General features: G+C 47.3%; 1 protein-coding gene across 29 annotated transcripts in view; it reads right to left on the reverse strand.

Moving 5' to 3' along the window:
• Positions 1 to 12560, reverse strand: part of PKIG (cAMP-dependent protein kinase inhibitor gamma) — a 99168-nt gene that overhangs the window by 47935 nt on the left and 38673 nt on the right. For 2 of the 29 annotated variants that reach the window (XM_070051812.1, XM_070051783.1), the window contains exon 1: positions 6500 to 6670. The exons of 23 other annotated variants lie outside the window; for them this stretch is intronic. The gene's annotated coding sequence lies outside the window, so the exon portion shown is untranslated. Of the gene's footprint in view, positions 1 to 6499; positions 6752 to 12560 lie in introns of those variants that run through there. 4 more of the 29 variants (XM_051845022.2, XM_070051801.1, XM_070051810.1 and 1 more) reach the window with 4 other exon arrangements.

The following is a 12560-nucleotide window of genomic DNA, read 5'->3' on the forward strand; positions in this document are numbered from 1 at the left end:
AAACCAGAAACTGTTTTCCCTCTTGGAGAGGATCATTACAGAGTAACGGAGTTCATGTTAAATAACTCTCGAGGGACAGAGGGACAGGAGAGATTCACAGAAGCCCGAAGGCATAGGGAAGCTGAAGTTCAGAGCACAGGGACAAGAAAGCCCCAACGCAAGTGGCTGTGTGGGGCCCCAGGGAGCCCTGGTCTGGAGAGGGCAGATATGGAGACAGGACTTAGGAGAAAGGACACAAAAAGACATGGCTCTTTTTTGTTTTAAAGCATGCTATTGATTTCCTCCAGGCCTGGGCTACTGTGTGTGTGCGTGTGTGTGTGTGTGTGTGTGCATGTGCGTGTGCGTGTGTAGAAAATACTACTGGGTTTCCTGTTCTGTGCCAGGTACTGTTGTAGGCACTCAGGCTCAGAGCCGTCAGTGAAGCAGGGCGACGCTGCTGACCTCGTTGAAGGTCCGGTGCCGGGGCTTCAGCCCCCACATCCAGAGTGCACAGGAGGCCTGGAAGCTCTGTAGAAAGCACAGGTAGTGACCCTGGCTGGCTTCCTCTGACATTTGAGGCCCCAGTTCATGTGCCCCACAGCAAAGTGCACCCTGCCACTTGGTGCAGGGAGCTTCCAGCAGCTCCCCAGGCAGGGAGAGGCCTGTGGGAAAACCAAGCCCTTCCACAGGAAAGCAAGGCCTCGCCCCTGGAAGGAGTCTTTCATTACCAAACGTGAACGGCCAGGAGGAGCATCACAGGGCATTAGAAGAAAACCTACAGCGTGGCCAAGACTAAAACAAAAAGGAAACAGACCCTACGGAGAAAAAGAAAATTCACACAAGAAGTTTTTTAAAAAAATTCTTTAGTTTTCAGAGATTTTGAAGATATCTGTCCATAAAACATAAAGAAATAAATTGATTAAAAACAAGTTCTGTGCCGGCGCCACGGCTCACTAGGCTAATCCTCCGCCTGCGGCGCCGGCACACCAGGTTCTAGTCCCAGTCGGGGCACCGGATTCTGTCCCGGTTGCCCCTCTTCCAGGCCTGCTCTCTGCTGTGGCCCAGGAGTGCAGTGGAGGATGGCCCAAGTGCATGGGCCCTGCACCCCATGGGAGACCAGGAGAAGCACCTGGCTCCTGCCATCGGATCAGCGCGGTGCGCTGGCTGCAGCAGCCATTGGAGGGTGAACCAACGGCAAAGGAAGACCTTTCTCTCTGTCTCTCTCTCTCTCACTGTCCACTCTGCCTGTCAAAACAAACAAACAAACAAACAAACAAAAAACAAGCTCCTACTCTGGCCTCAGAATCAGCCCTTAAGGCATTTGGATCTGGCTAAAAAGCCCACAAGAGCATTTTAGGTGTGGAAAGCCAAAATGGTGGCAAAAAATGACCTACATGAAAGATCTCTGTGAATGAGACCCCAGTGGAAAGAAGGGGCCATCAAAGAAGGAGGTACTTTTCTCTGAAGGGAGGAGAGAACTTGCACTTTGCTTATGGCCCTGTCTAAATAATGACGGAGTTTGTGGACTCAAAAGGCTTCCATAGCCTTGGCAGCTCATGACAAGAGCCTCGGGTGATTACTGATGTCATAAATAAGAGTGTCAATTGTTAAATCAACATTGGGAGTCACTGTATACTTGTTCCCCATGTAGGATCTCTAGTGGTACTGTGAGAATTAACTGTAAAACTTGTCTTCAAGTCGTAATTTATACTTTGAGTGTCTGTGTGGGTACAAACTGTTGAAATCTTTACTTAGTATAGAGTTGGTCTTCTGTATATAAAGATAATTAAAAGTGAATCTTAATGAAGAATGGGATTGGAGAGGGTGTAGGAGGTGGGACGGGAGTGGGTGTGGGAGGGTGGGTATGGGGGGAAGAACTGCTACAATCCAAAAGCTGTACCTATGAAATTTATATTTATTAAATAAAAGCTTACTAAAAAAATCTTTGATGCCATACAACCTGATGCAATTAACATCCTATTTTGCTTAATAAACTGATAAATTATATTATCTTCAAAAAACAAAACAAGCTCTTAGAAATTAACAATATGAATTCTGAAATTAACAATCCAGTAGAAAGACTAGAAAATAAGACATCTTTCAAAATATAAGGGAAAAATATTCATAGGATAAAAAAGGATCTTGTTATAAGGCAATAATCTAGGAAGTCTAACATCAGATTAAATAAAAATTTCAGAAAAAAAATACATCTAAGAAACAAGGAAATCTTCTAAGAGCTAACGGGAGATTTGAATATTCGAACTGAGAAATCTGAAAAGTGCTGAGTAGGAATGTAGCTAGACTGCCTTCTAACCTTCCAGAATTCAGAAGAAAACAATTCAAAAGGCTTCCCGAGGGACAACAGCCTGTTTCAGAAGAAAAGAATCAGATTGGTATCAGACTTCTTAGCCCCAGTACTGAAGACAATAGGAAAGTCCTAAAGGAAAATTATTTGGAACCAAGAATTCTATGCTTAACTGGGCAAGATAAAGGTATTTTTAGCTATGCAAGGACTTGGAACAATTGATTTCTCATGCACTATTTTCTCAGTAAGTTCCTGGAGAATCTGTTTCCCCTAAATGACGGTTTAAAGTTAGGAAAAAGCAGTAGTCAGAAAACAGGGCACTACCGTGACAGAGGTGAAAGGAATGCCAGGATGACGAGGGCAGCTCTGGGCTCAGCGGAGCCTCTAGCCTGGAAAGAACCTGGCTGATTAGAGGAGGAGGACAAAGGCTCCAGGAAAACCCAAGTGACAGACTCCCCGACAGGTCTGCATACAGTGACGTGTGGAAAGGCTAAGCAACGAGGAACCAGGAAAACCAAGCAAACAAACACCAGGCTATTACTGAAGTCTGGGAAAAACAAAGTCATACAGAAAAGAAAAATAATTAGGATGCTACTGGCTCTGAATTAAATAATATTTATAATCCCACAACTGTAAAATATTGAATACAACTTTTACTAGAAACTGTGATCCTTGGAGGAAAGGGGGCATGAGGGGGGTTGTGTGCTCACAAAGGAATGAAAGCCTCACAGCCATTCGACAAGTCAGCAGGCAACACCTCCACTGACAAGTTAGGAAAAACGTGTGGTACTTGTTTGGATCTGATTAGAGAAAAAAATTTCATTGATTGGAAATTTTTGTTAATAACGAGGGGTTAATTATTAATAATTTCATGGGTTATAGGAGTAGTGCAGTTGTATCTAAACAAGGGCAGTCCTTATTAAGTAGTTATTGATAGGGCCAGTGTTATGGCATAGCAGGTAGTTACTGATGGGCACAGGTTCGAGTCCCAGAGGCTCCAGTTCTGATCCAGCTCCCTGCTTATGCACCTGCAAAGCAGCAGCAGATGACTCAAGCTGTTGGGCCCCTGCTATCCACAAGGGAGACCCAGAAGAAGCTCCTCACTCCTGGCTTCGGATTGGCCCAGCTCCGGCCGTTGCAGCCATTTGGAGAGTGAACCAGCGAATGGAAGACCTCTTCGCCCACCCACCTCCCCACTCTGTAAATCTGCCTTTAAATTAAATAAATAAATCTCTTTTTAAGAAGTAGTTATTGATGAACGGTCTGTCTAGAACTTACTCCAGAATTACCTAGTAGCAGGAGGAAAGTGGCAACAGGAGCCGATGAAACGGGACTGGTCCCAGGCTGCCGATCTGGGAGCTGGGTAACGGCAGGTGAGGGCTCATTACAGAATCTCCAGTTTTACACAAGTTTGAAACATCACAATCCTTTTAAGAAAACAGAGACGGCTACCCAGAATACTAACTAGCTATCTGGAGAAAAACACCGGATTCAACAGTGACCAGAACCTGCGGTGTGTGCTCTTGGGAAGAAGACTGGGCGGAAGATAAAAAAGCATGAGCAAGGGGGTGAGCTGCTTTTGAGTTTTCAATGATATTGACTGTGAGAAGAACTAAGCAAAACTAATGCAGACGCCATTGTGGGAAAAAAATTTCAGAAAACAAATAGAGGGGCCGGCACTGTGACACAGCAGGTTACGCCTCCGCCTTGGACACCGGCATCCCATACAAGGACTGGTTCCAGTGCCGGCTGCTGCACTTCAATCCGGCTCCCTGCTAATGCGCTCGGAAAGCAGCAGGAGATGGCCCAAGTGCTTGGGTCCCTGAACGCACAGGGGAGACCTGACCGCAGCTGGGCTCCTGACTTCAGCCTGGCCCAGCCCCTGCCAATGTGGCCATCTGGGGCGTGGACCAGCAGATGGAGGATCTCTCTCTCTGTCTCTCCTTCTCCCTCTGCAACTCTGCCTTTCAAATAAATAAAATAAATTCCCCCCCCTCCAAAAAAATAGAGGTGATATTAGAGGGAACCAGCAAAAGAAGTAAATGCAGAAAATAAGTCGACTGCCTCGGGGCAAGAGGTAAGGAGGTGGGAGCCTTTCTGGACTCAAGACTTTTTTTCTTCTTTCAACCAAGCTCAAGTATTACTTTGATTCTAAAAAGTCATCTATTATTATCAGTTTATTAGTTTATTATCAGATTATTAGTAATCAGCTTTTGGTAGGGCCCTTAGCTAATCCCAACACCTTTGAATTGAATGTTTCTGAAGGTCTGGAATCCCAAATCCCCGAGGGGAGTACCTCCACATTAAGTATAATAATTACCATCACTGCCATTTCACTGCTGTCGGTCTGTCAAGGCTTTATGCTAGTACACGTTCTCAGAACACTCCTGGCCGGAAGGGACTGCTATCCTCATCTTTCAGACGAAAACACCAAGGCTGAAACATGAAGTCAGCGAAGGCCAGGCCAGCGAGACTGTAATGCCAAACTCCTTTCCCTACCCAACCTGTCCTCCCCCGTCCCCAAGTACTAATCCAGAAGTACTTTGACATAAAATTTCTCATCCACCCCATGCAGCAGGAGAGACAGTCTACCCTCACTTGGAAAACGAAAAAACTAAAGTTAAGAAAAGGCAGGCAATTTGCCCAGGAATCCAGGTTTCCTGACTTTTTTCTTTAAAGATTTATTTTAATTTGAAAGGCAGAGTTACACAGAGAGAGGGAGAGACAAAGACAGAGAAAGAGAGATCTTCTATCTGCTGGTTCACTCCCTAAATGCCCACAACAGCCAGGGCTGGGCCAGGCCGAAGCCTGGAGCCTGGAGTTTCTTCCGGGTCTCCTGTGTGGGTGCAGGGGCCCAAATACTTGGGCCATCTTCTGCTGCTTTCCTGGATGCATTAGCAGGGAGTTGCATTAGAAGCAGAGCAGCTGGGACTTGAACCAGCACCCATATAGAATGTTGGCATCACAGGCAATGCCTAACTGCTGCTACGCTGCAACACCAGTCCCAGGCTGGCTGACTCTTAATCTAGTATTCCCACTACCACACCTTATCATGTGTCCCCTCCTCAACATCAGAATGCCCAGTTATTCAGAACCTCCCACAGGCAGCTGACCTAAGAGTCACTGTAAGTGAACGCAGCTGAAGCAGGAATTTAAAAAGAAAAACCAGACATATTTTTTCCAAAGGAAATAGAGTAATAAACCGTGGAATGTCCTCACTTGCTGTACTGTCAACATTTCGTGTGAGTCCTCAAAAGGGCTCCCCGAATGCCAGCAGCCTGCCCGCCTGGCGTACAGCAGATCAGCGCTGGCACGGGCGGCGCGGCGCAGTTCTGACAACCAGCACCACTCTTCCTGGCTCCAAAGACACAGATGAGCTATGCGTGCTTCTGCCCGAAAAGCGAACGTCTGTGCCTGCTCAGTCTTCACGCGTTGGCCATGTGGCTCCAGGGCTTTAAATAGTGCCAGGAATCTCAGCTCTGTGCTGCTCTAGAACAGAGGCGAGTTGACAAAGCTGTACAACAGGCTGGGGCAGGGGGAGCCGAAGCGGGGGACCCTCTGAGAGCTCGTGTCTCCCAGGTAGAGAGGCAGCCCAAGTGCCTTGAGCCTGGTGTGAGATGCTGCGCCCCAGCCTGGGCTGGCGTCTGAATAATGGCCACGCAGCAGCTTGGGGGAAGAGGCTGTTTACTTGAGTTCAAACTATTTATAGCACCAGCAATCTGCACATATTTGGATGACAAATCTCTGGGCTTCAAGTGAGCGGTGCTTTGCTCCTGGACAATTTCACCAAACACATTCTCTCCCCACACCACCCCAGGCCCCTTGCTCATACACATTGCCCTCGGGATGTCTCATTTGATTTGCTAAGTTTAAAAAAGATTATAAAGAGAAATCACATTTAAGAACAAGTGACTCAATCTATTTGTCTATGAGTCTGAAGTACGGAGCATTCTCTTTTAGGCTTGAATCAGAAATTAAATTCTAATACATGTCTGCTCTATCAAAAATACACAGCTTTTGCATAAAGGGACAAAGCCGTACTGCACGAGCTGTGTAGCGTAACTGCACCGTAATGCTGCTGACCTCCGCTAGAAAACGCGCAGAACACACTTCTCCCAGCACAGCTCAGAGGACGACACAGAGCTCTCGGCAGAGACCACAAACAGTACGCGAGCACACACATGCCAAACAAGCAACACAGGGCTTAGTACCCACCGGCTCTGGGGCAGCAGCAGTCGCAGTGTGCGGTCTTCACCAATGGCCCTGCCCTAGCGCGTCCCACACAGGAGAGGGCTTGACTGTAACAAGAAGATGTGCAGAGCCTTCTGCAGGGTTTTAACTCACAGAAGGTGTCACAGCCCTGACAACGAGCTGTTTGGAAAAACCAGCCTACCTCTAAAGCTGCCTTGTTTTCACAGCGATAGCGATGCTGGTCGGCACCTCCCCAGAGCCAGGCATTACCTAATTCTAAAGATGGAAAAGTGGTTGTTAACCAACATGAACTCTGGCTAAAATGCTGCAGGCTTCCAGTCTGATCACACAACGCAGGCAGGAACGGGCACAGAGAAAAAGGTCCATGCAGGAGGAAAAGGGTTTCTGGGGGTAATGGGTGATGGTGGACTGTTCAGGGAGAGGGAACAGAACGGATTCCTCAAAGGAGCTGACTTGTTTTCTTATCTTTTCCCTGGCTAATGAAGGCCATTAGAAGACAAATGGAAAAGTCCCTATGACAACTTTTGATGACCCCACTTTTATTTCTGTTTGTTCATTTTCATTTTATTTGAAGGGCAAACAGAGAAAGAGAGAGAGAGCAAGAGACAGACAGACAGACACGGAGATGGAGAGATATCTTCCATCCACTAGTTTACCCCTCTAATGCAACAGCCAGGGCTGGGCCAGACTGAAGCCAGGAGCCAGGAACTCAATCTGGGTCTCCCACATGGGCAGCAGAACCCAAGTTCTTGAGCCATCTTCTGTTGCCCTTCTGGTGCATTAGTGCATTAGTAGGCAACCGGAACTGGAAGCTGAGGCAGGCCTTAAGCTGGGACTCCGATTTGGAATGTGGGCATCCTGGTGTGTCCTTCCCATTGAGCCAAAGTGCCTGCCCTCAGCAGCTCTACGTTTTACTATCAGGAGAAAAGTTCTGCTGCGTGACGGACTCATGCATTTCTGTATGTGCAGAGAATGTAAATGATTTTCGGCTGCTTTGCAGGTCACTTTGTCAATACTACACTAAAATTTTTAACGTATGCATCTTTGAGCCCATGATCCCATTTCTGGGAATTCCAAGGACGTAAGAACATTCTTGTCACTCAGACTAGAAGCTCAAGTATCCCTGTTTCAGCAGCACTCCCGTGACCCATCCAACCGAACGATGCATCTCTCATGTCATTTTCTTTCCATAGCTGCACAGACCACTACTTTTCTTGCTCCCTCATTCATTTCGCTGCTACCCCACATCCCTGTCCTACACTCAAATGCCAGCTCTGCAGAGCAGGCCCTGGTCTTGCATCGCATTTTTCCTACATGTTGGACACTACTGCTGCGTGTGACTACAAAGCCCAAGCTTTTAACCATTCCTCTCAGCATGAACCAAAAGTTCAAACGTGCACACCAAGGAATTCTATTTGTGGAAATTTATCACACAGAGATAATCAGACAAGAACACCCAGTTAGAGACATCTCAGCAACTGCACATTGCTTATAATAGCAAATATTAGCAACAAGCCTAGGCGAGTCCCTGGTCAGCCAAAAGCCTCGAGCTTACTTTATGGTGAACAGCCCTCCACCCCCTCTCAAGCAGCTCTGCGAGGACTTAATGAGCCAATGCCCATGACCTGGATCACAGGCAGTTTGGCTGCTGTTGCCACATACATTCAAAGCTATGAAAGGCCATACAAGACACCAAGTTGTTCACAGAGGCTATTCCTGGACAGTGGGTTTAAAGAAAGAGTGTCATTAAACTGCCTAATTCCATGTTGTTCTAATTTTTATAAAATGCACATTAATGTTATATTCATTAAACATAAAACGGAGGGCCAGCATCGTGGCACTGTAGGTTAAGCCACAGCCTGCAATGCCAGCATCCCATAAGAGTGGTGCTTCACTTTCAATCCAGAGCCCTGCCAATGCACCTGGGAAGGCAGTGGAAGATGGTCCAAGCATTTGTACTTCTGCCACGCATGTAGGAGACTTAGAGTTCCAGCACCTGGCTTTGATCCGGCCCAGCGCAGACTGCGGCAGCTATCTGGGGAGTGAAGTGGCAGATAGAAGATCCCTCTCTCCCTTTGGCTCCGTAACTCTGCCCTTCAAATAAATAAAATAAATCCTTTTTAAAAAAGATTAATAAAACCAAAGAAATTTAGAGGAGGAAACTCAATTTATGGGACAGTGATGAAAACTAGTTAGTAGATCTCAAAGTAGAGGGCTCCTCCTCTTTCGTTCTATGTATGAACAAGACTGTCACCATGCTGACAGGGTCCACGGCAAGGGCTGACACTGACAGTGAAGTAACAGAGTTTCTTAATAAAAACACAGCGCTGGGGGCTGGTGTGTGGTGTCACAGGTTAGGCTGCTGTCTGGAGCACCAGCATCCCATGTGGGTGCCAGTTCGAGGCCCCACTGCTCCACTTCCAGTCCAGCTCCCTGCTAATGCACCTGGGAAAGCAGCAGCAGATGGCCCAAGTGCTTGGGCCCCCACACCCACTTGGGAGACCCAGAAGCTCCTGGCTCCTGGCTTCCGTCTCGCCCAGTCCTGGCTGTTGTGGCCATTTGCAGAGTGAACCAGCAGATGGAGGCTCTCTCTCTCTCTCTCTGGGTGTCTCTTCCTTTCTCTCTCTGTGACTCTGCCTTTCAAATAAATAAAATTAATCAAATCAAATAAAAAACAAAAACATAGCACTGGGGTGGCACTGTGGCATAGCAGGTAAAACCGCTGTCTGTGACACCAGCATCCCATATGTGCATTGGTTTGTGTCCTGGCTGTTCCACTTCTGATCCAGCTCCCTGCTAGTGGCCTAGGAAAAGCAGCAGAAGATGGCCCAAGTGTTTGGGCCCCTGCCACCCACATGAGAGACCCAAATGAAGCCCCTAGTTTCTGCCTTCAGGCTGGCCCAGCCCTGGCCATTGCAGCCACCTGGGGAGTGAACCAGCAAATGGAAAATATCTCTGTCTTTCTCTTTCTCTCTAACTATGACTTTCAAAATAAATAAATTAAATACACACACACACACACACACACACACACACACAGGGGCAGGTGTTTGGAGCAGTGGTAAGTCACCACTTGGAGTGCCCACATCCTGTACTGAAGTGTCTGGCTCCTCCACTTCCGATCACATACCCTGGCGCTGTGTACTCTGGAAGGCAGCAGGGAGGGCAGTACTTGGGTCCCTGGTGCTCTTGCAGGAGACCTGGACGGAGTTCTGGGGCCCTGGCTCTGGCCTGACCCAGCTTCAGCTGCTGCAGGCATTTAGGGACTGAACTAGCACATGCAAAAGCTCTTTGTGCCTTTTAAATAAAGTGAAAATAAATAAAATGTATAACAAAAAGGCTAAGAAGTTCATATAATCCTCTCTGCCTCCTAAAGAGAGGCTCCCCTCACATGGATGGACTTTTAGCAGCTGACGCCTCTGGGCTGACCTATGCAAAACACCACACACACAAACTGGCAGTTGCTAAAGAGCTTTGCACCACACAGAAAGAACTAGGATGCCAGGGATAAATCTGTGATCTATCAAAGCTGATAATGCCTTTTTAAAAAATATTTTATTTATTTATTTACTTGAGAGGTAGAGTTACAGATATTAGAGTGAGAGTGAGAGAGAGAGAGAGTGAAAGTGAGAGCGAGAGAGAGTCTTCCTTCCGTAAGTTCACTGACCAAATGGCCGCAACAGCTGGAGCTACGTCGATCCGAAGCCAGGAGCCAGGCGCTTCTTCCTGGTCTCCCACATGGGTGCAGGGGCCCAAGGACTTGGCCCATCTTCTGCTGCTTTCCCAGGCCACAGCAGAGAGCTAGACTGGAAGTGGAACAGCGAGGACTCGAACTGGCACCCATATGGGATGCCGGCGCCACAGGCGGAGCATTAACCCACCGTGCTATGGTGCCAGCCCAATAATGCCTTTTTAAAATTTATTTACTTGGGGCTGGCACTGTAGTGCAGCAAGTTAAAGCCCCAGCCTGAAGCGCCAGCATCCCATATGGGTGCCGGTTCAAGTCCTAGCTCTCTGCTATGGCCCAGGAAAGCAGAAGATGGCCCAAGTCCCTGGGCCCCTGTACCTGCATGGGAGACCCATAGGAAGCTCCTGGCTCCTGGCTTCAGATCGGCTCAACTCTGGCTATTGCAGCCATTTAGGGAGTGAACCAGTGGATGAAAGATCTCTGTCTACCTCTCTCCATAACTATCAAATAAATACAATAAATCTTTTAAAAAATTATTTATTGGGGCTGGTGCTGGGGTGTAGTGGGTAAGGCCACCGCCTGCAGTGCCAGCATCCTGTATGGACGCCGGTTCAAGTCCTGGCTGTTCCACTTCCGATCCAGCTCTCTGCTATGGCCTGGGAAAGCAGTAGAAGATGGCCCAAGTCCTTGGGTCCCCATGCCCAAGTGGAAGACACAGAAGAAGCTCTGGGCTCCTCATTGGCACAGCTCCGGCTGTTGTGGCCAATTGGGGAGTGAACCAGCAGATGGAAGACCTCTCTCTCTCTCTGCCTAGTCTCTCTGTGTAACTCTAACTTTCAAGTAAATAAAAAAAAAATCTTTTAAAAAATATTTATTTATTTGCAAGGCAGACGGAGAGAAAGAGAAAGAGACAAAGACAGAGACAGCAAGTGAGCTTCTCACTCACATCTGTTGGCCCACGCCCCAAATGCCTTCGATGGCCAGGGCTGGGCTGAGACAAAGCCAAGATCTTCCACATGGGTGACAGGGGCCCAAGCAGTTGGGCTATCATCTGCTGCCTCCAAGGGGGCATTAACAGGAAGCTGGAATCGGGAGTGGAGCCAAACCCAGGCACTCCAGTTTGGGATGTAGGTATCCCCCAACCAGAAACTTTATGGCCAAATGCCCAACCGATAAGGTTTGTAAATGTCTTTTGTGAGTGTATTCTTTATTCTTGAAGAAAACCAAGTATAGGATGAATTTCAATTCTGGACTGACAGACTGAAACAGAAGGCACAGAGGGCCTTATATAACCATGAGCCCCTTATATAACCCTTTCCCTCCTAAAAATTCTACAGGATCTTGGGGAAACTTTGGACTCCCAGAGGGTCTGAAACAAGGGGTCAAGCTGATCTGATCTGGATCTTAAAGTGCTGAGACATCTGGGTCATGTATATTTTATCTGTCAAGTGGATCAAGGAATAATTGATACATTTTATATATATATATATATATATATATATATATATAAAAGTTGGCTACTTCACACTACTGAACAGCTTTTCATATTGGTGTAGTGATTCCTACTCATTTTAGCTCACATATACCTAATAAAATTATCTAATGAAAGCTAAGATCCTTCTCTGCAGAAAATCTTCAGGTGAATATACTTGCAGGGGATTTGGGAGTGCCTGAAGGCCATCTTGGGATCCATTACAGGTCTACAGACCAAGTTCAAGAACTCCTGCCCTAGGAAAATTGCAACACAGTCATTGCTTGCTGCTGACAATGCGTATCACAAGCCATTGTATAACCAGAGTTTATACACAAGGCATAAGAAGCAAAATTCATTCATGCACAAACATTTTGGGGGACCTGATACACAGGATCCTGAAGGTATAAAGATGGATGCAATGTGATCTCTGTACAGAGTAAACAGTCAACTGAGAGAAGTAAAAAACACAGCAGACTGCTACAACTCGGCGGGATCAGATGCACCTCACCCCTCAACTTGCTCCTTGGGCGCCAGTACCTACCAAGTGCACATGAAACAACGGGTGGAAATGACTGACATGAATACTGAGCACAGAGGCCAGCACACTGATGCCATTGTCAAAGAGCCAGCCTGCTCTTCCTGTTGACTTTTGACTTCCCCCCGTGACTACATTAAACAAACTCAAAACAAAACAGATCTTTTTGCTTTAACAAACTGTAACTATGAGGTACAGGAGGTGGAGGAAGCGGAGGAGTGCCATGTCTTCCTTTCTCACAGAGGAGTAGAGAGGTTCAGAATGACAGGGGTGGGCCTGCCACTTCCGGCGAATGTGATGCAACTCAGCAGCCTGGAGCCCTCCTCCCTCAAACACCCTCACCCTGGCAATCACGCCAAATGCAGGG

This window comes from Oryctolagus cuniculus, chromosome 11 (assembly GCF_964237555.1).
Source record: "Oryctolagus cuniculus chromosome 11, mOryCun1.1, whole genome shotgun sequence".
In the NCBI taxonomy this organism is placed as follows: Eukaryota; Metazoa; Chordata; class Mammalia; order Lagomorpha; family Leporidae; genus Oryctolagus; species Oryctolagus cuniculus.